We start from the raw sequence: 23,489 nt of genomic DNA on the forward strand, positions 1-23,489 counted from the left end.
CATGGCTGAGGCCACCTGAAATGCTTGCTATGTGTCTCTGTGTGTTTTAGTTTCCTGAAGCCATTTTCTCTTATGTTTCACTTAAGTACAAGCTCCACAAACCAGATTATTAGTTACAGACGTGGGTTGCCTTATGCGGTATGATGTGTTTTCTCTGCACATTTACTTAAATGTCTGTTGTGAAACAGTCGTGCATGTAGTGGCATTTTATCTGTAAACTGTCTGAAATATAAGCCTTTATAATTAAATGTTGATTAAATCTTAAAATTTTGCTAAGAAAATGCTCAGTTTGGGGAACAATATTTTCCATACCCAGCTAATGTGCTAAAGACCTGCTCATTTACTTGAATGCTCACAAGCTTCCAGTTAAGCTTGCACTGAAGTAATTTGCTATGTCATGGTAAACATCTATCTTCTAGTAGCACAGAGGCAGGCAGCAAAAATCCCAGTGACCAGTGATCAGGGTTTGCTCTCTCTTTGTGTCTACGAAAGGGTATACAATTTGTTACTAACTGTCCTAGTTTAGAGCGGGACAGATGCTCTGTTGCCCCAGGGAAGGGCAAAAGAATGATGCTCACACAAATGGATTGGATAGTGACAGAAAGTTTAAATGGAAGAGCAATTGATATTCTACAAAAAACTTCAAAGCAGAGTGGTAAGCATATCCCACAGCATACAGAGCTCCCTTACACCACACCCAAAAAGCCCAACACTTCCCTTTTCCCCACCTGAGGGTGTACCCAAAACCCCCAGGGCTCTTTCTTCATCCACTTAATGATACTCCAGCATGAACAGAGCTTCTGTCACAAATGCTGCCTGCAACAAAATAAATGCACATTTTAAAGCAGTCCCAGATTATTGTTCATTTATTAATAGTAGATTGTTCTCACTAGATTATGATGCTGTGAGTGTCTCTGATGTGTCACACCAAACTAAATCTATGGAGCTGCCTCCTTCAAGTGCCTAAATTAAGTGCCAAATGTGGAGGTTCCTGATACATTCAGTGGAGAAAGGGGGTGAAAAAAGCACATTTAAGCTAAGTTTCTGAACTAAATTTCTGCCCTTATTCAGTTTGGTAGACAATTAAACAGAGACAAGACTTTGGACATTGTGCTACTGGCATGGCACTTGTAAGAAGCTTCAAGAAGCTCTCTTAGCTCCAAATTGGGCCCATGTCTGGCCAAGGCCAAGCCAGTCAGTGCATCTGCAATGACATACTGAAGAGGAAAAAAAAAAAAACCTACACTATGGGATGTGGGGTTCTGTTTTGGGGATTGTTTTTGTTTGGGAGAGGAGTGGGATGTAAGAGAGGCAACTGAGGTCAGGACAGATTCGGGGAGGTATGCTGGAGCAACCAATTCCCTTTGCCCTGTGGTGAGATGGCAGGTTGAGACCTTGTAGCCCTTGGAGATCAACAGTGGAGCAGAATCCTGTCTGCAGCTCATGGAGGGCCCTGCACTAGAGCAGGGGATTGATCCCAAAAAAGGCCATAACTCTGAAGAAAATCAGACTTGGTAGAGTTAAATAAGGGTTGGACTTAATGATCTTAAAGGCCTTTTCTAACTGAAGTGATTCTATAACTCCATGACCAAGAAGCAACAGTGGAAGAGGCTGGGGTGATGGATTTTGAGTGGTTCATAAGGTTCAAGCAAGATTATCCCTTCCATGTCAGAGATCTGGCACATCATACACAGCATCCTTACAGCAAGAAACAAGACATTTCAGAGACTCTATGAATACCAGGCACTGTGTAAATTGACCAGGCCCCTGCAGTACCCATCTCTGTCAAACTGAGAGAAATCACAGCTAAAAGGCAATAGGAAACCCCACTACAATAAAACATTAGCAATGAGCAATCACTGCCTACTGTCTGCTTTAAAAAAAAAAAAAATCCTTGCACCTACACACATATTTATGAGTGTACAAACTGAGTACAAAAGAAAGATAAAACATTCCCACTCTGAGCTGGTAGCATTTTACATCCATTTTGCTTGAGTCTGGATGACTCCACAGGTTTAGCAGCAAAACCCAGCAAGAGCAGAGTCTGAACACAATGCGGTGATATGGGGCATGCACAAAGATAATTAGTGGTACACCAAGAGAGAAAATGATAAAGAAAGAAGTAGAGGATAAAAAGAAAAGGGAAGAGAATGGTGGAAAGTGGTGAGAAGGAGAAATAAATTAGGCCCAAGGAATAATTTCTTGTAAAACTAGAAAACAATGATCTTGTTATGGACAATTTGCAAATAAAGGAGGTGCAAGACAGTGGATAAATTATCCCTTATGCACCAAGGCCTAATTAGAGCACACTCACACATGTGTGCAAGGGTTGAGGGGAGCTTTTGTAAGGTTATAAAACAGAAAACCAGAATAATCTTGTATATATATATATATATATATATCTTTCTGATATGGTCAGATGTGAAAGGTTTTATTTAAGTTCTTGAAGAAGAAAGTTTTTCTCGACTTGCTTTCTACATTAGTGGGTTGTGAATAATTTATTCCCTTCCGTGAAAAAGGAGAAGAGCATTTTCCTCTACATGCTGATCAGTTATGAAGCAAGATAGAGGACTAAGTGGAATGGAACAAAGCTGGAAGTGGGTAGATTCAGGCTGGATGTGAGGAGGAAGTTCTTCACTATTAGAGTGGTGAGACCCTGGAATGGGTTGCCCAGGGAGGTGGTTGAGGCTCCATCCCTGGAGGTGTTTAAGGCCAGGCTGGATGAGGCTCTGGCCAGCCTGATCTAGTGTGAGGTGTCCCTGCCCATGGCAGGGGGATTGGAAATAGAAGATCCTTGTGATCCCTTCCAACCCTGACTGATTCTATGATTGATTCTATGATTCTATGATCTGGTGGAGCAAAACAACTTTTAGTCTGTATGACAAAGGCTGATCCCTTAAATGAATTAATCCCTTAGTAACAAATAACAGCCCCTCAGGCAAAACATTTACTGAAAGAAACCAATGTTTTCTTGTCCTTTGTGGTGGAAGTAAAGAAACCACCTATGAAGAAAACCCTGAAACATTGACAGGGATTTTTGAAAGGTATGCATATTTTAAGGATTAATTGACATGCCTCCTGTTCTTAAAATTCTTTCAAGTCAGGGGTGTGTTCCCTAGATTTGGCTCTTAAATGATAAAATGTGTGAATTAGGTATTCATTCCTGTACCTAGACCTTTGCAAATCATAACACATTTATGGAAAGCAATCTTCTTCCATTTTCTAATTGCTGAGCTCAAGGGTTTTGTTGGGGTTTTTTTGTTTGTTTGTTTCTGGAGATTACACTGGTAGATTTTAAATGGTGGTTTCAGTTTTCCTGTACAACAGCAACATTACAGCTGAAACTTCAGAATAGAATTTGAAAACATTTTCTTCTTGGAGTGTATTCTCCTAGTTCTGCATTCCTGGATACGAAAACATCCCTTCATAAAGGCATAAGAAGCAAGATTCTTGCCCCAGGAAGAAAATAATTTAATCTAAATATAGAGGATAAGAGCACAAAGATTGAGTGAAGAGGTGGCTGCAGATAGTGCCAGAGGGCACTGCCAGATACCTCTGAAGAGAGTTTTGAAAGCAAAGAAGGAATTATCTTAATGAATGGGTGGCTGATCCAAGTGCAAAATGCTGCTTGAGAGTACAAGGGACTCAAGAAGAGGAGGAAAGACAAAGAGGGCATTAAGTGAGAATTAGGTGAAGGCTATGCCTCATCCCCATTAAAAGAGGTTTGCTAATATAATTAATGTTAGTGAAAAGCATGTGCTGGCAAAATTTTTTTTTCTACATTGATACATCAATTCAGCAAGTGATGAATGAGCAGCTCTATTTACATATATAAATAATTCTATACAATAAGCAATACAAAATAAATAATATGTAAAATCAATACAAAATCACCTAATTGCATCATGTAGAACATAAAAATTATAATATGTAATATTAAATATATAGTGTATATATATAAATACAGGGCATTTATTTGAATTTAGCATATAAAAGGAAGGAAGCCAAGGATGAGGTAGAGTACAAGATAATCTGGACAGGCTGGAGAGCTGAGTACAGGCAAACCTCATGAAGTTCAATAAGGACAAGTGCAGGGTTCTGCATCTGGAGAAGAATAACAGCAGGCACCGGCACAGGTTAGGGGTTGCCCTGCTGGAAAGCAGCTCCATGGAGAAAGACCCTGGAGTCCTGGTGGACAGCAAGTTCTACATGGGACAACAATGTGCCCTTGTGGCCAAGAGAGCCAATGGGATCCTGGGGTGCATCAAGAAAAGTGTGTCCAGCAGGTCTAGGGAGGTTCTTCTCCCACTCTGCTCTGCCCTGCTGAGACCACACCTGGAATACTGTGTCCAGTTTTGGGGTCCCCAGTTCAAGAGAGACAGAGACTTGCTGGAGGGAATCCAATGGATTAGGGGGACTTGAGCATCTCCCCTGTGAAGAGAGACTGAGAACCTGAGGGTGTTCAGTCTCAAGAAGACTGAGAGGGGATCTGATCAATGTCTATAAATATCTGAGGGGTGGGTGTCAAGTAGAGGGGGCCAAGCTCTTTTCAGTGGTGTGCAGTAATAAGACAAGGAACAGCAGGTACAAACCTAAACATAGAAGATTTCATCTCAACATGAGGAGAAACTTCTTTACAGTGAGGGTGATGGAGCACTGGAGCAGGCTGCCCAGGCAGGTTGTGGAGTCTCCTTCTCTGGACACATTCAAAACCCACCTGAATGCATTTCTGTGCAGACTACCCTAAGTGATCTTGCTCTGGCAGGGGGGTTGGACTTGATCTCTGGAGGTCCCTTCCAACCTCTAAAGTACTGTGATACTGTGGTACTATGATAATCAGAGGGGTAAGAGAGAAAAGGAGGTAAACTACCAAATTTGTGATCCAAACCCTTATGTACATTAAGTTCAAATTTGGCTCTGATGATTTAATTTATGTCGAAAAAAGTCTTCTGATTCTGGACACTGAACACGTTGGAAAGTGGACATTAGCTCTGCCATTTAAAGAGTGTTGGAAGATTTCAGCCCACCTGTGTTTACAAAACAAATGTACTTTCATGCTGAGTGTGGTGCTGCTTTAAATTTGGGTGTGCCCAAATTGCTCACATTTATCTCTCAACAATATCTCACCAATAACTAACTAATAATACTAGCTAATTTTGTAGCCAGTAATATCCCATTTCTCTCTCAACAATATCTCACCAGTAACTAACTAATGATACTAGCTCATTGTGCAGCCAGTGGGTTTGTACTGGATTGCATATCTTTGCATTACACTTTTACCTACCAGTACTGTTCAAGAACTGCAGCAGTCAGCACAGCTCAGGAATTAAGAATACTACAGGATTAGCAATCTGATCAGATCTTTTGGGCTAGACACTATAAGTGACCTAAATTCAAAACCTAATCCCTGTCTCAAGTAGCTTGTACTATAGATTATGCCCATGACAGTGCTCATGGAACAGGAGATTATGACTTATCTTCACAAAGCCACTTATCTTTACAAATGACTCTTTCTGGAGCGCTATAATCAAAGGAGATCATTATTTATTTATACAGCTCCCTACAGTATAGTAAGCATTTGAGTGCAGAAGCATGCAAGACACAGAAGAAAGGCATTTTTTAGTGTGGCAGAACTGAGGCTTTGAACATCAACTGTTAATATTCCCTTTTTTGTTAGCAGTTTGTATAGCATGGAACACAGAACACTGTTCTTATGTCTCGTCAGTGAAGATTGCCAGGTACTGCTAGATACTGTTTTAAAGGTACAGAGCATGATGCCAATTCAAGAATATTAACAGCTTCTTCCAGAGGGGGTTTCCCAGTGTTTTATTGGAGAGGAACTCAAGTCCAGGCTATCCTTTTAATGCAAGAAAAAAAGTTCAGATATTACATTTATCCATCTCGTCCTGTAAACGTGTCTAGCAATGCTGCTTGCTTTATTGGCAGACCATTAAGGCATTAACTTGACAGGAGCTTATTTATCTATTTGTAAATAAAAAATGGAGCAACAGATCTCTTTCATTCTGAAATTGTATCATGCTTCCATAATTAATTGAACTCAGCTGCTCTAGGATTTCATTTGTTCCTATTAATAAAGAAGCATGGCAGAGCTTACAGAAAGTTAATCACTGACACTAAGACACAGACGTTACACAGCACAGTGCATCATCTCCCTCTCTGTGCTGAATGTGAATTACTCTGCTATCAGAAACTTGAGTAATGCCCCAGATCCCTCATACCTTCAAGTACAGATGTGCATCGGTTTGAGTTGAAATATATTGCATTACATCTTTTGCATGTGTTATCTCAGGGGATGAATTTGACTCATTCACCTTTTACAGACTCCAAATACAGAAAAGCCACATGGGTGGCTAGATGGGACTTGCCTGGGCAGGAAGGCCTGGGTGCACTCAGCCTCACTCCCCCCACCAAGCCCGCTCCTGGCAGATCCAAGAAGTGCTCCTAGTCATGCCATAGGCTTAATAGGCCTGAGATTTTCCAGCTCCCTTCTGACTTCAGATGTTTTTGCCTCAGGGTCCTTATCTAAGCCTCAGCATGCAGCTCTCAGCAATCGCTTAAGCAAACTGTAGGCAGCAAAGGCTAAAACATGGCTCAAAAAAATCACACAGCTGCTGAACTGTGGAGGTGCCTGACTTGCCTATGGCTGTCTCTGGCAATGCCTTTGGCTCTGCTTCCAGAGGTGCCTGAGCAGCACAGGCTGGAGCTCCTGCCCCAGCTCACAGGCTCATAGGCAGCCAAAATTTCTCAGGTTCAATTCACCTTGCCCCTGTACATAGACATGTAGTGACAAGGCTAAGGTAGAGCAGGAGTTGTCATCCCTCTTTTGCACACAGCCTAAAGAGTCTGAAGATTTTCCTTCTCGGCCCAAAGAGTTAAAATTCCCCTCTTCTATATTCAGAAGTGTATCAGGCTACTGGTCAGGCTGTGTGGGTTGCTTGGCCTTTCTCTAGGTAAAGTTGTGCCACCAGGCAGCACAGCAGGCACAGCTCCCGTGCTGGTCATGGACTGGCATTGAATGAAAGTGTGAATAGCACCAGCACCCATGTCTTGAACACAGAAGTCCTTCCTCCCTGTTGAGCATCCCTACCACCAGGTAACAACATATGAGTCCCTCATAAATCTGTAGTTTCTTGGTCACCATGAAGTTGCTTTCCAAGAGATGAAGACCTCTTTCTTATATGGGAAAAGGTCTGAAATTCCTGGCTGCTCAGAGTGAATGTTTTAACTAAGCAGACCAGTAAATGAAAGGCAAACTCCAGAGCTCTGCTTTAGCTAAAAGAGGGGGGAAAAGGAAAAAAAAAAAGAAAGGCAGTCCTTACAATTTCCTGAAAATAAATATAGACACCTACTCTATAAGAAGATTTCAGGCTCAGCTGAAGAGGCTGTCGCAGCTCTGACACAGACATTTAAGGTGTGACATCCTTGTATCTGCCAGGACTGCTTGGAGAAGGGGAGGAAAGGCATGATCCTTAACTTAGGGTGGACCCTACTATTAACATTATGGGTGAAGGTAGCAAGAAAGGAAAGAAAGAGAGGGGGCTTCACTCTTGGGGCAGGGGGCCAAGAGCCACTCTGGGTTTTACAGCCCACAGGACAAGGAAGGAGTTTTCTCAGCATTTTGGGACAGGAGTTAACCTTTTGAACATCCTCAAATACTCCTGTGTGCAGAGAAAGCTTTGTATAAACACTGTGCCCTTTTCAGCAGGGATTTTTGCCAAATTCCTCTGCTAAAGGCTGATGTAATCTAGGACTGCAAGTCCCAGCAGTCTCTGAGTTACCTTTTTCTAGTAGCTGGAATTAAAGGAGAAATGACCCCACTGTGTTGGTGGAGCTTCCACCACCCGTTCCTACCAGCATCCCTAGATGCACAAAGGGATTTTTTTTTCCCCACAGGCATCTTTTCCCATATCTGCCTCTGCAAACAACCATTTCTTCTCTGACTCTATCAATAAAGAGAAGTTACTACTGAAACTGAGGATACTTGTCCACAAAAGTTTCCTCCATTCTGTTGTGATCTAACCCCAGCCCCATACTAGCTACTGTGAAGAAAATTAACTCCATCCCAGCAACAAGTAGCACACATTCTTAAAGGGCAGGACCTTGAAGAATAAGAATGTAAAGCATTTTGGTTTAAAGCTTGCCTGCAGAGAGAAACATGATCTGACATGCCCAGAGATGCATCTTTGGGTGTGTAAGTATTGAATATACTGAGAGAACAGGCAGCTGACATAGGAGGATAATGAAGACCTCTGTTACTCAATTGCTTGGAGATCTCTTGAAGTGAAAGGCAGCAGCTCAATCATGCCTTATTTATTTGTGACAGCTGTTAGCATTTGCAAAGTCACAGAAAATGTTAAAATAATAGGAGAGATAGTGAAAGTACAAAGCCCTAATACGATTTTCTTTGAGGTTGCCATGACTTGCCTCTGCAGCCAGCACTGTCCCTTCTGATAGAGAGCAACAGATGCTTACTGTATGTTGTTGGTACACAAAGATGTGGTTCTGCTTATCAGGTACATTTAAAATCTATAAGGACCTGGTGCTGTTCACAGCACAAAAAGTTTGCAGGTCCTTCACTGTTAATTTGTAGAACTGTGTTTAAATTGTAAGAAAATATAGTTATAATGATATGGCTGAAATAATAAAAAAAAATATATAATAATAAAAAGGCAACTGTTTAAAACTGAATTAAGGTAGAGTATCTTAATTTGCCCAACGGGAAACTTATTGTTTTCTACCTGCTGGAAGATGTCATGCCTTTAGTGGATACCAGATCTCACCAATCCATGCCTTGGAAATTATAGCTTTAGTCAGTGGAAGATGGCAGATGATGACAGGATCACAGGATGTTAGCGGTTAGAAAGGACCTCCAGACATCATCAAGTCCAACACCCCTGCCAGAGCAGGATCATAGAATCTAGCACAGGTCATACAGGAATGCATCCAGATGGGGCTTGAAAGTCTCCAGAGAAGGAGACTCCACAACCTCTCTGGGGAGCCTGTTCCAGTGCTCCATGACCCTTACAGTGAAGAAGTTCCTCCTCATGTTGAGGTGGAACCTCCTGTTCTGTAGTGTATATCCATTGCCCTTTGTCCTATCACAGGGTGCAACTGAGCAGAGCCTGTCCCCTCCCTCATGACACCCAGCCCTCAGACATTTATAAACATTTATTAAATCCCCTCTCAGTCTTCTCTTCTCCAGACTAAAAAGCCCCAGGGCTCTCAGCCTCTCCTTATAGGGCAGCGTTCCAGTCCCTCTCAAGTATATCCCTGTCCCTCTTGAACTGGGGAGCCCAAAACTGGATGCAATGTTCCAGGTGAGGTCTCACCAGGGCAGAGTAGAGGGGAAGGAGAACCTCCCTCAATCTGCTGATGGTCTTGTCTCCCAGTAACGATATGACATTAGGTAGCAGCAGAAAGGCCAATATTGCTTATATTAATTATTTAACAAAATATATTACAAACCATCACATTCTGCAGTGGTCAGCATGGAAATGTCATCTATGGTTTGGACTCTGTTTGGGTTCTGCTGTGTTTCAGGAGTTCCCTGCTCTGCTGTGCCCATGCTGAACTCTGTCATGGCACCGGGGTCCCCTAGCTGTCACTAAGGAGGTACCTGTGTCGAGAGCTGTGGCTGCTTCAGGCTGTCCAGCTCCCTGGTGGGATAAGTCTTGCTTACAAGGTCCTGCCTTGCTGCTTCTGGGGAGCTCCTGTGGTGGGGGTTAGTTTCTTCTCCCAGGCATCCAGCAACAGAGCAAGAGGACACAGTCTCAAGCTGTGCAGGGGGAAGTTTAGTCTTGATCTTAGAAAGAAATTCTTCACAGAAAGAGAGATTGGCCATTGAAATGGGCTGCCCGGGGAGGTGGTGGGGTTGACATTCCTGGAGGTGTTTAAGAAGAGACTGGACGAGGCACTTAGTGCCATGGTCTAGTTGATTAGTTAGGGTTGGGTGATTGATTTGACTTGATGATCTTGGAGGTCTCTTCCAACCTGGTTGATTCTGTGATTCTGTGATTCTGTAAACGAGAGGGGCAGAAAAAGCTTGGAGGCCACTCCAGTCCCACAGGATGGTACTTCAGTCACTGAGAGGGGAAGATGCTTTTCATGGAAACACAACACCATCTACCCATTGTCAAGGAAAAGAAATGGTCAGAGGCCTGCAGCTTGTGTTTACATGACTGCATACCAGCTGTACAGTAATATGGTAATAAAAGCTGTTTGGGCAATCATTGTTATGCTGGTGCTGTTTAGCAGCTTGCTTCCAATATTGCATTACAAAAATTACATATTTCATATAATCAGGTCTGTCTCTTACTTAATCATCCTACTCTCTGTATAAATCTTTAAAATGGACAGGTCTATAAATCACATGCATTTTTCATTTACCATTTATTCTAAGCCAGACAGTTTCTTATTTAAATTGCCATATGAATAAATCTAATAATCCTTATTCACTTACATCATCTCAAACTTTAAATCTAGTTCTGACTGAGGTCATAAGTGAAATCAGTATTAAGGGCAAAACTAGCAGCTGTAACAACTATAATAGCTCACCAAATTATGTTAACAGGCTGAAATAACATTAAAAATGAGGAAGAATCGAGTTACATTATTAAAATATGCTCTGCTGAATCAGGCAAACATTTAGCCTAACCAGAGATCCTGAATGTGCATGTACTGAGTTTATCATCACACTAGTCCAGATGCCCTGGATAAATGAGGAGAAAAGACACTTCCCCAAATGTGTCTATTTATAAATTGCATCTGTATATGGTATTCTACAGATTTATTTGTTAATGCAATAGCTAAATTCTAAACAACTGTCCTGACAGTTAGAACCAGAAATACACTTCTTGGTCTAGAACAGGCAGTCTTGCTGGTCTTTTATCTGGTGTGATTCTGATCTTTTTAATCAGCAATATAGGAGATCCCATGGAATCTATCAAAATTATTCCTCTTTCTTCCTGGAAAACCTAGCAAGTCTCATTTTGCTACTGAAGATGATAGGACTGACTCAAGCACTCCATCTGCCTAAGAAACAACTTAAATTTTCCATGAAAATTCACATACCAAATGAATCACAGAATCAAACAGGTTGGAAGAGACCTCCAAGATCATCAAGTCAAATCAATCACCCAACCCTAACTAATCAACTAGACCATGGCACTAAGTGTCTCGTCCAGTCTCTTCTTAAACACCTCCAGGGATGTTGACCCCACCACCTCCCTGGGCAGCCCATTCCAATGGCCAATCTCTCTTTCTGTGAAGAACTTCTTTCTAAGATCAAGCCTAAACTTCCCCCTGCACAGCTTGGACTGTGTCCTCTTGTTCTGTTGCTGGATGCCTGGGAGAAGAAACCAACCCCCACCTGGCTACAACCTCCCTTCAGGTAGTTGTAGACAGCAATAAGCTCTCCCCTGAGCCTCCTCTTTTCCATGCTAAACAATCCCAGCTCCCTCAGCCTCTCCTCATAGAGCTTTAAGAGCACAGTTTTCCTGTGTGGCTCTGTTTTCCTGTGAATGTGTATTCAAGCACTCCCAAGGCTGCACTCCAGGGCTACTGATGTTTTTCCACTAAAATCTCCTGAGTCACAAATACACAGAGATTTCTGAGACTTGGCAGAAGTGTTTGTACCTCTCCCTCAGGGCCTCAGAAGGTCCAGATTCCTCATCACAGAAACAACAGTATCAGCAAAAATCCTTCTGTTATTCTACTATGTACTGAAAAGGACAAGCTCTTCCTTTGCACTCCATCAAGATTGAAGAGAAAAATAAATGCATTTCCTTTCATGTCTTTTAAGGCTGAAAGAAGCTGTTTTAATTATCTACCTACCTGTATGACACAAACCACCGACCTCTACTCAGCAGTTTCAGCTTCTTTAGTTCAGGACTGGATGAATTCTTAAAGCTCACCATTATCATGGTAAAAGGCACTTGTGAGTAATAGAGGCTTTCACAGGCTTGGTGTCAAGAGCATCAGTACAACCTGTTGAGTCTCCTAAGGCACTATCTGGAATAAGGCACTCACCTGGAATATTGCATCCAGTTTTGGGCTCCCCAGTTCAAGAGGGACAGGGATCTACTCAAGAGAGTTCAATGGAGGGCTGGGAGGATGACTAAGGGACTGGAACACTGCCCTATGAGGAGAGGTTGAGAGCCCTGGGACTGTTTAGCCTGGAGAAGAGAAGACTGAGAGGGCAGTTCATAAATGTTTATAATATCTGAGGGCTGGGGGGTCAAGAGGGAGGGGACAGGCTCTGCTCAGTTGCACCCTGGGATAGGACAAGGGGCAATGGATAGAAACTACAGCACAGGAGATTCCACCTCACCATGATGAGGAACTTCTTCACTGTGAGGGTCCCAGAGCACTGGAACAGGCTGCCCAGAGAAGTTATGGAGTCTCCTTGTCTGGAGACTTTCATGACCCATCTGGATGCATTCCTGTGTGACCTGTGCTAGATTCTATGGTCCTGCTCTGGCAGGAGGCTTAGACTCGATGATCTTCAGAGGTCCCTTCCAACCCCTAAGATCCTGTGATCCTGTGATCCTGTGATCCTGTGATCTGATCACAAACCAGAACAAACCAGCAACACTACTTGTGGTTATTGTGGCATTTTTGAGCATACAGATGTGGAGATTGGAAGGCCACATGGGAAACACACATACACTGTGTGTAGGGATATTAGACGATGCCATTCTACGTGAATTAGTGCACTTTTTATGAGAAAGCTTAATAAATGTGCTTCAAACCATGGGGTCTACCATAACATAATTTGCATGAAACAGAATTGACCCAGAAAATTTTAATCTAAATCCCAATCTGATTTGTACAAAGTAATTCAATTTCCTCCCCAGTAGTTATATGGATTTTATCAATTATACCAATTAAATTGTCAAGCAGATTTATTGACCAGTCATCTACAAGACACTTTCTTTGATGTACTCTTCTGGTATCATCAGCCGGTCATGCACGTCTAACCTTAGGTTTTGGTGTCATTATGTGCAGCTGAATACTCAAAAGAGAAGGTTCTAATAAATGAGTGGTGTGAACCAGACTTTGAAACGAGGATGGGAAGCAGATTTTGAACTGCAGACACCAAAATTGCAGGTAATGGTAGATGCAATCAATTTAGATGCTTAGCAGCCATCCTACGTGGAAAACACACATTTGATTTCTGACCTCCAAGGTGGACCTTAGTTAGGGACCTCCATGCTAATAGCTATTATCTAAATGTAACCCTTCTGGAAATAAAATGCACATCCAGTTAACTCCCAACATAAAAACTGATGCATAAAATTAAAGGTTAGCTTTGAACTTGGCAACCTGTATTTTTTCTGTACCTTGCATTTTCTCTGTTGCCTGGGTTCTAGACAAGTGGCAAATCTGCCTGAAATAACCTTATTAGCTGTTTTTGAGTATTTCTGTTATTAAAATAAATTTTAGTTTGTCAGAACAAATTACTAGAATCAGACATCTTGCTTCCACCGAGTGAGTCACAGTGCAGCTTCTGACTGCTTCATAACCTTTCCCTAGTACCATTCTACAAGTTTGCCAAGAAAATTAAATCATACTAGAAAAAGAGTCAAGAAGCTACAGATATTTGTAGTCAAGGAAACACCAGAAGTAAGGAGATTGCTGTGGAACAGAATAAAAAGCCTAATTTATAAAGCAAATGCAAATGATGGACTTGATGCCCACTGGAGTGTTTTGGTCCCCTTTTGGCCCCTACTAGGCAAGGCACAATGGCATGCAGCTACCTTTCCCATTAGGGCTTCAGAAAATAAGCACCATAGAGCATAGCATCTTTGTTTTCCTAGGCTGTGCTTCTAGAAGTAAGTTTTTTTTTAAGTAATACAAGGTAACCCAGCATGAATAAGAGAAGGCAGCACTGTCCACTATCAATAAAACTGAGCCCTGTGATGCTGGTTGCAGGGAGACACAGATCTGGTGGTTGGTATTATCTCCTGTTGCAACTAAACCTAAGATTCTGCTTTTGACTGTTGACATAGGAAGCATAAGCTTTTGGTTCATGTCACTGTAATACTTAAATTCTAGTCTTAAGATATTTTGAGAGGTTTGTAAAAGCAATAAATGGCACAAGATGGTAAACATTGCTGACATGAATGACAAAGACCTTTGAGGAAGAAAACCCTTGTTGAAGGATTGAAAAGCCACTCGGACTATTTCAGAAATACTTGGCTACATGCATAATCTCAGCATTTTTGGTCAGTATGATTGTGAATGCATGCTTTAGCCAACAGCTCTGTATCACTCTAGAGAAGTCCTGAAAGATATTTCATGATGAATGAGAAAGGCAAATAACAGCTAGCTGCGTCAGTGCCAAATGCAGATCAAATTATGCCTCCTTAGCCACTTGATGGCTCAGGACTGTTTCTTTGTCACGTATGTGACATTCTTTGTATTAGACATGTTGTGTCCAGCAGGGATAGGGAGGTTGTTGTCCCCTTGTACTCAGCTCTGGTGAGGCCACACCTCGAGTATTGTGTTCAATTTTGGACACCTCAATACAAGAGAGATGTGGAGGTGCTGGAACCAGTGCAGAGGAGGGCAATGAAACTGGGGGAGGGCCTGGAGAAAACATCTTATGAAGAGCAACTGAAGGAGCTGGGGATGGTTAGTTTGGAAAAGAGGAGGCTGAGGGGAGACCTCATTGCTCTCTACAACTACCTGAGAGGACATTGTGGAGAGGCTGGTGCTGGTCTCTTCTCACAGGTAATTAGTGATAGAACAAGAGGGAATGGCTTCAAGCTGTGACTGGGTAGGTTTAGATTGGACAGCAGGAAAAAAAATTTCAGGGAAAAAGTGGTCAGGCATTGGAATGTGCTGCCCAGAGAGGTGGTTGAGTCACCAAGCCTGGATGTGTTTAAAGGTTGTTTGGATGTGGTACTTTGTGATATGGTTTAAGGATGAACCTTGTAGAGTAGGGTTCTAGGTTGGACTTGGTGATCCTGAGCGTCTTTTCCAACCAGAATGTTTCTGTGATTCTGTGATATTCCCTTTCCCATTCTACATTCACAGCCTCTCCTTTTCCTCTTTGGAATCTCCAACATTTCTTCAGCTTTCATGCACATTTGGAAAATAAAGTCTGAGGGAACCAAAATGTTAATACCTAAACAAGCACTGTGGGAAAAATTTCTTCTCTGTACAGGCAGCTGTTTGCTGACTGTTGTGAAGTCTGTTAGAGTACAGCCAGGACTATGCTGAAGGCAATAGCCCAGATACTGAGCTGCATTAAAGTCATGCTAAGTAGATTAGGAAACAGAAGAAAAAGTAGATGCCAGACACATGGTTTCCCTTCACAGAACCAGTGTGGTCTCCCATGCAGAGTAACTGTTTTACTTATGAAGCTCCTGAAAGGTGATGCTGATGAGCAGAAGTATGCAGGGAGGTGACAAGTCACACTTGTGCCTAAACAGAAGAGAGCCATTGTAATACACATTCCATACGATTCCATCTGCTTTGTGTAGCTGGAGCAGCACAAAGCTTAAGAAGTAAAGGATACCTTTAGGCCTGCACTGGGGCACAATGCAGACATGATATTGTAGAATTATTGATTGTTTTCATCCTATCTATGAATCCTTTATATATTTCAGGCTGCAGAAATCTGAAGTAAGTTGCAAACAGGCAGTAACCACAACTCCTTTGTTCCTAAGTCAGACATCTCACCTTGAGTAAGGCAGTGAACTTTTTAGCAATTAGTTCTGTGATGCTTTTGCATTCAAGTTCACAGGCAGAGAGCCAAAGCATACATGTCAAAATGCAGAGAGTAACTGAGCTTTTGTCATCCAGAAATCCAAGTGCTGTAGCAGGGACAACAGAATCAAAAGTGTCATTAACCTAGCTGGAGGGTGCCTCACTAGAAAAACAAAAGCAAACAACTTTTCATTATGAAGGTGACACTGTTGTAACACTCTGAATCTTAGAGAATATTGTATTTTAACTACAGCAATTGAATAGTCTGGGTTTGATTTCTGGCCCTTGGTGCTTAACCTAGCTCTGATTGCCCAGGATTGTGATTTAAGAAGGCAGAATCTCATTCCCTTCTCTAAAGCTAGTAGCTTTTTTTAGCTACTTTAGCTAGTAGCTAAAAAAACCCCAAAACCTGTTTAAAATGGGGTCAAGAACATACTACTATCATCTGAATGACCCAAGAATCAGATATGGCAGAGAAGAAAGAACCATTGTTAAATGAACTCTTTAATCAGGTGGCTCAGCAGTCAGCCTCTGACACTGTGAGGGAAGGGAAGAGAGGTCAGGAGCATGGTCCTTGTCTTGGCCATGAGACTCTACTCCAGGAAAAAAAAAAATAAAAAAAATCTCATTTTGGCCCCAAACCAAATGACGTAAAGGATATGAGCTGGCAGCAACTCACATCTGCTCTGCCAGCTCCTTTCAGCCAGGAATATTGGTGATGCTGTCTTGTGGGCTGCAGAGCAGACAGCCCCTCGGTGGGTTACTCAGCAGGTATTCCTTGCACTGACAAACAGACCCATGAGGTATGGTTTCTTTTTTCACTGCCACCTGTGAAGAGCCATGCTGGTCAAACATTTATAAATTTCCCCCATCAACTGACCAAAAAAGTGTTCCAAGTTTGAGACACTGTCAAGTTTTAGCTAACTTGACCTTAGGAGAAGGATTTTTAGAAGTGCTTATGAAAGTGGTGGTTCTACTTTAATTATGGGATTCAAAATCAATTTTATACACAGGTATAACTATTACTCAATTAATTTTGTGGGTTCAGTACAATCCTAGACAGAGGAGAGTGATTCATCCCATGTAACATTTGCACATAAATGCAGGTAGCAGTCTCTGTCACTAGCTGAATCTGTCTGCTTTGTTGGCTCTTCAAATATTACTATTTATGCTTTTGTTTTCATCCTTGGTATTTTACCAATAGTAAACATACTAAGGGTTTTAAAATAAACCCAAGGTGCAGGATCCCAGCAGATATAAGGGATTTTATTTAGATTTTCACAGAATCACAGAATGTTAGGGGCTGGAAGGGACCTTGAAAGATCATCCAGTCCAACCCCCCTGCCAGAGCAGGACCACCTAGAGTAGCTCACACAGGAACACACCCAGGTATGTTTTCAGTGTTCCAAAGAAGGAGGCTCCACAATCTCTCTGGGCAGCCCATTCCAGTGTTTTTTCACCCTTACAGTGAAAAAGTTTTTCCTTATGTTCGTGTGGAACCTCCTGTGCTCCAGCTTGCATTGTCCCTTGTCCTATATCACTGAGAAGAGCCTGGCTGTGTCCTCCTGACACTTACCATTCACATATTTATAAACATGAATGAGGTCACCTCTCAGTCCCCTCTTCTCCAAGCTGAAGAGCCCCAGCTCCCTCAGTCTCTTGTCATAAGGAAGATGTTCCACTCCCTTAATCATTTTTGTGGCTCTGCACTGGACTCTTTCAAGCAGTTCCCTGAGGTCGTTCTTGAACTGAGAGGCCCAGAGTTGGACACAACACTCCAGATGCAGAGCAGAGGGCAAGAAGAACCTCTCTCGACCTCCTAACCACAGCCCTTCTAATCCACTCCAGAATGGCGTTGGCCTTCTTGGCCACAGGAGCACACTGCTGGCTCATGGTCAACCTTCCTTCCACTAGGACCCCCAGGTCCTTTTCCCCTTCACTTGTCTCCAACAGGTCTGTCCCCAACCTATACTGATCCATGGAGTTGTTCTTTCTCAGGTGCAAGACTCTACCCTTGCCCTCGTTGAATTTCATTCAATTTCTCCCTGCCCAACTCTCCAGCCTGTCTAAGTCTTGCTGAATGGCAGCACAACCCTCCAGTGTGTCAGCCACTCATTTGAGCTTGCACACCTGGTGCCTGCCAACATGCTCATCACTTAGAGGAATTGGTGCACAAGATCTTTTGCAAAAGGCTTTCAATCTGGCAAAAAGTGAACTGTTTTGTGTAAATCATTCCAACAACAAATAATGCCACTGGAGAAGACCAGTGTCTGAAAGAGGCTGATACTGATGCTGAAACCATCAACAAAAGAGAAAAAAAGAGAGATGCAACCCAAACAGTGTCCAAGTAAACATGGCATTAGCAGTGTTTCTGTTTGCAAACAGAGAAAAGGCAGTATGAGGCACACACAGCTTCACCATGTATTTGATCTAGTGACAGTGAAGATCCAGCCATTACAAATGTGGCAGCTGTTTTACTAATCTAGATCAACATGACCCTTTCTACCTTTTCCCCTTTCCTCTGAAAGCATCCAAAAGCCACAGGAGTTCTGTACAGTGCATTGTTGGCACATACCAATCTGGTATGAGGGATCCATGAGTTGTATGGATTTAAGATATCAAAATGTAAAAACAGACAGAAAGAGATTTAGGAACCTTTAAAATGTTTTAAAGATGCAGTTGTGGAAGAACTGTAAGCACAAACAGGAACTGAAGTTTCAAAAATTGCTCAAGTAACTAGCAATAATATAAATGCTGCTTGAATAAGAAACCTCAGAGTTAATTTTTTTTTTTTTGGCCATATATAACAAAATAGTTTCTGACAGATGTGGACTCCTAAATGTCTAAAAATAAATCTTTTGACCCGGCAGAGGCCTTTGCCTCCGAGAAACTCTCAAATTCCACTTGAAATCTCCAACCTCACCTAAATTCCTAAAACTGCTAAATCATTTAAGACTGAAGTGTCAGAGCTACATAGCTCTTCTTGTTCCAGCAAATCCACCTGAGTCAAAACATATTTGTCAGTCAGCCATGAACAGCATTGCTGGCTGGACACTATCTCTCTAAATGATGTGGCTGCAAAGGACAACACAATCTCCCCTTTCACCTTGCACTGTCCTGCCTTCCTGTTCAGGGTTTCTGCACTCTTAGTGACAGGTCATTCCTGACATACCACCACATCAGTAAGTAAAAATATAAATATAAACAATATATTTTTTTTCTTCCAAGAGTTTTAAATGTACAGCAAACAGATATTGAAAGCACCAAGTGCTCTGTCATTCTTATTTTCTTCTACTTTGGTAGTTAGTAGCCAACAGTAGTATAGCACTTTAGGCTATCAAGATTATCATGACACTGGCTGCCTACAAAAAGTCAGGACCTCTTATCACATCACATCACATATTGTGGCAGTTTTAGGCTGATGCCTAGGCAATTTTTCACAGCGCTTGAGTAGAAAGTGGTAGAATGTAACCAAATTACCATTGGATGTAAGAGGAAAATAATGGGAAAGTCTAAATAATCCCATTGGTCTGGGATCTAACATAAACTTAGTTGTATAAACTATTTTCTCTTTTTGGCTCTTCAGTCTAGCTGATACTAGCTGGTGGCTTTTGCCTGGCTGTTGCTGACCTAGGCTGTGTTCTTGTTGTGGCTAAGTAACTAACAAGCTACCCTCTGCTCTTCTCTTTCTCTTTTCCCTTGTACAGGGGGAAGTTGGCAGAGAGGGGGAAGCTGCTGGTAACCCCCTGGATTTGTCCATGGGGGTTCTTGTGTTCTTAATATATGTAAATATTGGGTATTTTGCACATAGTCATTGCATTTCACATTTCTAGATTTTAGCCTGCTTATAAATACAGCTTTGTTTGCTTCCATCCCTGGGCTGGGCTGGCAATTTTATTTTGGGGGGCTGATTCTCTCAAATTAGTTGGGGGGTAGTTTCAACCAACCAAAACCAATGCATTCCAGATACCTGTATCAGGCGATTTAATTTTCTGCATTCCAGATACCTGTATCAGGTAATTTTATTTTCTGCATTTCAGTATATTTTGTCCTGTTTGAGATTGTTTAGAGGCTTTTGTTCTTGGATCTCCTTCCTTCCTTCCTTCCTCCCTTCCTCCCTCCCTCCCTAACTTCCTTCCTTCCTCCCTTGCCTCCTTCCCTCCCTCCCTTCCTTCCTTCCCTCCCTCCCTCCTTCCTTACCTCCATCGTTCCCTCCTTCCTTCCTTCCTTCCTTCCTTCCTTCCTTCCTTCCTTCCTTCCTTCCTTCCTTCCTTCCTTCCTTCCTTCCTTCCTTCCTTCCTCCCTCCCTCCCTCCTTCCCTCCCTCCCTCCCTTCCTTCCTTCTTTCTTCCTTCCTTCCTTCCTTTCTTTCTTTTTTTCCTTTCCTTGACTTTCAGCTGATGTCTCTGCTGGGATTTTTGCTGTAGTCTGGCTTTGGGTGTTGAGTTCTTTTTTCTGTATTTAAGGATCAGTTTATCACCCTCTCCAGGAAGAAGGCAAGTGTTCCTCTGGTGACAACTGTTATTTCCACTAGCCCTGGAGTCCAACTATGTTTTTGTATGTGCACAGTCTTCTCTGGCACAGGCCCTTGTGACTGTGCTTGTAGGAGGAATTCCTGGTGAGCCATGCTCTCAGTCAGTGCCAAGCTACAACGTGAAGAAGAAAGCAAGCATTAATGCACAGGCTCAAAATAAAAGCATATAAGTGCCTAACATCCATCTGTATAGGGCCACTGCCAATTGTCCTTGCACTGAGATCCGTTGGTGCCATGAAAAGATGCCCACAGAAGAACAAATGCTGGATTTTCCTGAACTAAGGCTGCTGGGGTAGGGCAAAACCTCCCTTGTGGAGGAAGGAGAGAGAGCAGGATCCTATCCAAGCACACCTCAAAGAAAGCAGTGCTGTACTTTGGAGGTCTGCTGTGTTTTGAACTGTATGTCAAGGAAGGGAAAATGATACGTTTCTTTTCTTTTCTCCAATGGCCAAAAGAAATACACTAGGTGGATGGAGAAGGGTATGGGTCAGAAGAGAAAACCTGGGCGCACCACTTTTCTGTAGGAGCCCACTGTGCATATGTGGAACACCAGCAAGAGGGGACACTTTGGGTGGGGATTTGGAGGAGAATCAGCAGCTTCTTGTTAGAATGAAACCAGGGGATAGGTTGCAAAATGGAAGTGATTTGCAGCTTCATATCAATTCTCGTTGCACACTTAGTTGAATCTGTGAATAGGTGTGAATCTGTGAATGGGTGTGAATCTGTGAATCTGTGAACATCCAGGGAACAAAGCTTTTTACTGTTTCAGTATCTTGAATGCAAGGTCTTTCTGTCTTGAGACACAACTGGAAAAGAGGAGGCTCTAGGGAGACCTAATAGCAGCCTTCCAGATGCCTGAAAGGGGTCTACAAGAAGGATGGAGAAAGACTGTATATAAAGGCCTGCAGTGACAGGAGGAGGGGCAATGGCTTCAAATTAGAAAAGAGCAGATTTAGATTGGATGTTAAGAACAGGTTCTGTACCATGAGTGTAGTGAAACACTGGAACAGGTTGCGCAAGGAGGTCGTTGAGGCCCCATCCCTGCAGGTGCTCAAAGTGAGGCTTGACAGGGCTCTGGGCAACCTGATCTAGTTAAGGATGCCCCCTGCAGAGGGAGTTGGACTAGATGACCTCAGAGATCCCTTCCAGCCCAGATCATTCTATGATTCTATGATTCTATGACTTTCCATCCCTGAGTATGTGTCTATCTGTACATATCCCTTGCGAGGGGATGTACTGGCAGACAAGGTATGGATGCATTACAGACCTGTTTAGCAGGATTTAGTGAACTACTCTTCCAACATCTGTGTCCAGCTATATAAACTGCAGCCTCAGCAGCAATAATGCAGCTATTTCAGAGCCCTGACAAAGGATTTGTAGTAAGAACTTAATAAGATACATGATCTACCCAGGTATTTGTGCGGTGATTTCACTGGTGTAGTGTCTGTGTGAATGTGACGTGAAAAAAAGAGAGTGGATCCCAGATGTATGCTGAGCTCATGCCACTTGATTTGCAGCTTGTCAGATCTGGCCACTGCAGATTCATTCTCTTTTTCCTTTTTATGCCCATACCTTGAGAGAGGTTCTCCTCCCCCTCTACTCTGCCCTGGTGAGGCCACATCTGGAATACTGTGTCCAGTTCTAGGCCCCAAAGTTCAAGAAGGACCTCAGGGAACTGCTTGAAAGAGTCCAGTGCAGAGCCACAAAAATTATTAACGGAGTGGAACATCCTTCTTACAAGGAGAGACTGAGGGGGTCAGGGCTCTTTAGCTTGGAAGAGACTGAGAGGTGACCTCATTCATGTTTATAAATAGATGAATGGCAAGTGTCAGGAGGACAGAGCCAGGCTCTTCTCACTGATGTCCAATGATAGGACAAGGGGCAGTGGGTGCAAGCTGGAGCACAGGAGGTTCCACATGAACATAAGGAAAAACTTTTTCACTGTAAGGGTGAAAAAACACTGGAATGGGCTGCCCAGAGAGGTTGTGGAGTCTCCTTCTTTGGAAGCACTGAAAACACACCTGGATGTGTTCCTGTGTGACCTGCTCTAGGTGATCCTGCTCTGGCAAGGGAGTTGGACTGGATGATCTTTCAAAGTCCCTTCTAACACCTAACATTGTGTGATTCTGTGAAACACCTTTAATACATTATTTTTTATCAAAGCACAGAGGAAATATGTGACCAAATTTAGCAATTTAAGTGTTTTACAGCTAGCACTGCTAGTGTTGATAGCTGTGCACCCTTATGTAAAGAAAGATTCACAAGAGAGTGGTCAAAACCAGTACTGGTTGTAGGATCTCTTAAACTGCAAGGGTGAAAGTAAAATTAGAACAGGGGCATCCATTAGGAAAATAGTAAAAATGTTGTTACTTGGTCACAGTTTGGGAGACAAACTAATGGAATGGTGAGAAATCAGATATCAAAGCAGGAAAACTACTGCAGTCTAGGCATCAAATTCTTGACAGTTGTATGTTTGTGATGGGCAACAGCTGCCTGCTCTGGGCTTAAGGGTCCAAAATTAACACTTACACCAGCGGTTGCAAGAATTTCTACTCCATTCTTTAGCCTCTGAGGCTAAAGATTTGTCTCTCCTTTTCAGCACTGGCATGAAGCACAAAGGCATGCAGGGAAGCGATTCACCCATCTAATACAGCAGAATCAATACCAAGTAATTGAGTAACATATTTATTAAAGTTGATGTTAATGCTTCTCTAAAAGAAGATCATCTATGAATTGTTTACCTTTATAAATTGAAATAATTAGAAATGATGTATGAAATGTCACATGCAAGAAACTCTACTGGCATGTTATATAACTAAATAAATTATTATTGGAATTTAGCAGTCAGGAAAATCCAAATACATATTTACTAGATTCAGTGGAATGTAAGACTAGCAGAGTACTTAAAACTGACAGGAGACTTCACTGAACTACATTGAGGTTTTGGAAGATCTTTTGTTTAAGGAGTTCATGGTAAAAGAAGCATTCACTCTACGATGACACCTATGTAGCAGTCATTACATTGATTTTTTAGTAAACATTCAGAGAAATACTGCTGACTTTGCAGATCAGGATGAAGGCTGACATACAAACAGCCATGGTGTTGACTGGGAGAAGGCACACGAGCTCTTTGACACCAGTGCCTTCTCTGTGAGACACTCCTAGCTGAGCACACCCTTACTCATCACTGTTTGAGCACACGATTTTGAAGTCACAGAATG

Source organism: Indicator indicator, chromosome 11 (assembly GCF_027791375.1).
Source record: "Indicator indicator isolate 239-I01 chromosome 11, UM_Iind_1.1, whole genome shotgun sequence".
Taxonomy (NCBI): domain Eukaryota; kingdom Metazoa; phylum Chordata; class Aves; order Piciformes; family Indicatoridae; genus Indicator; species Indicator indicator.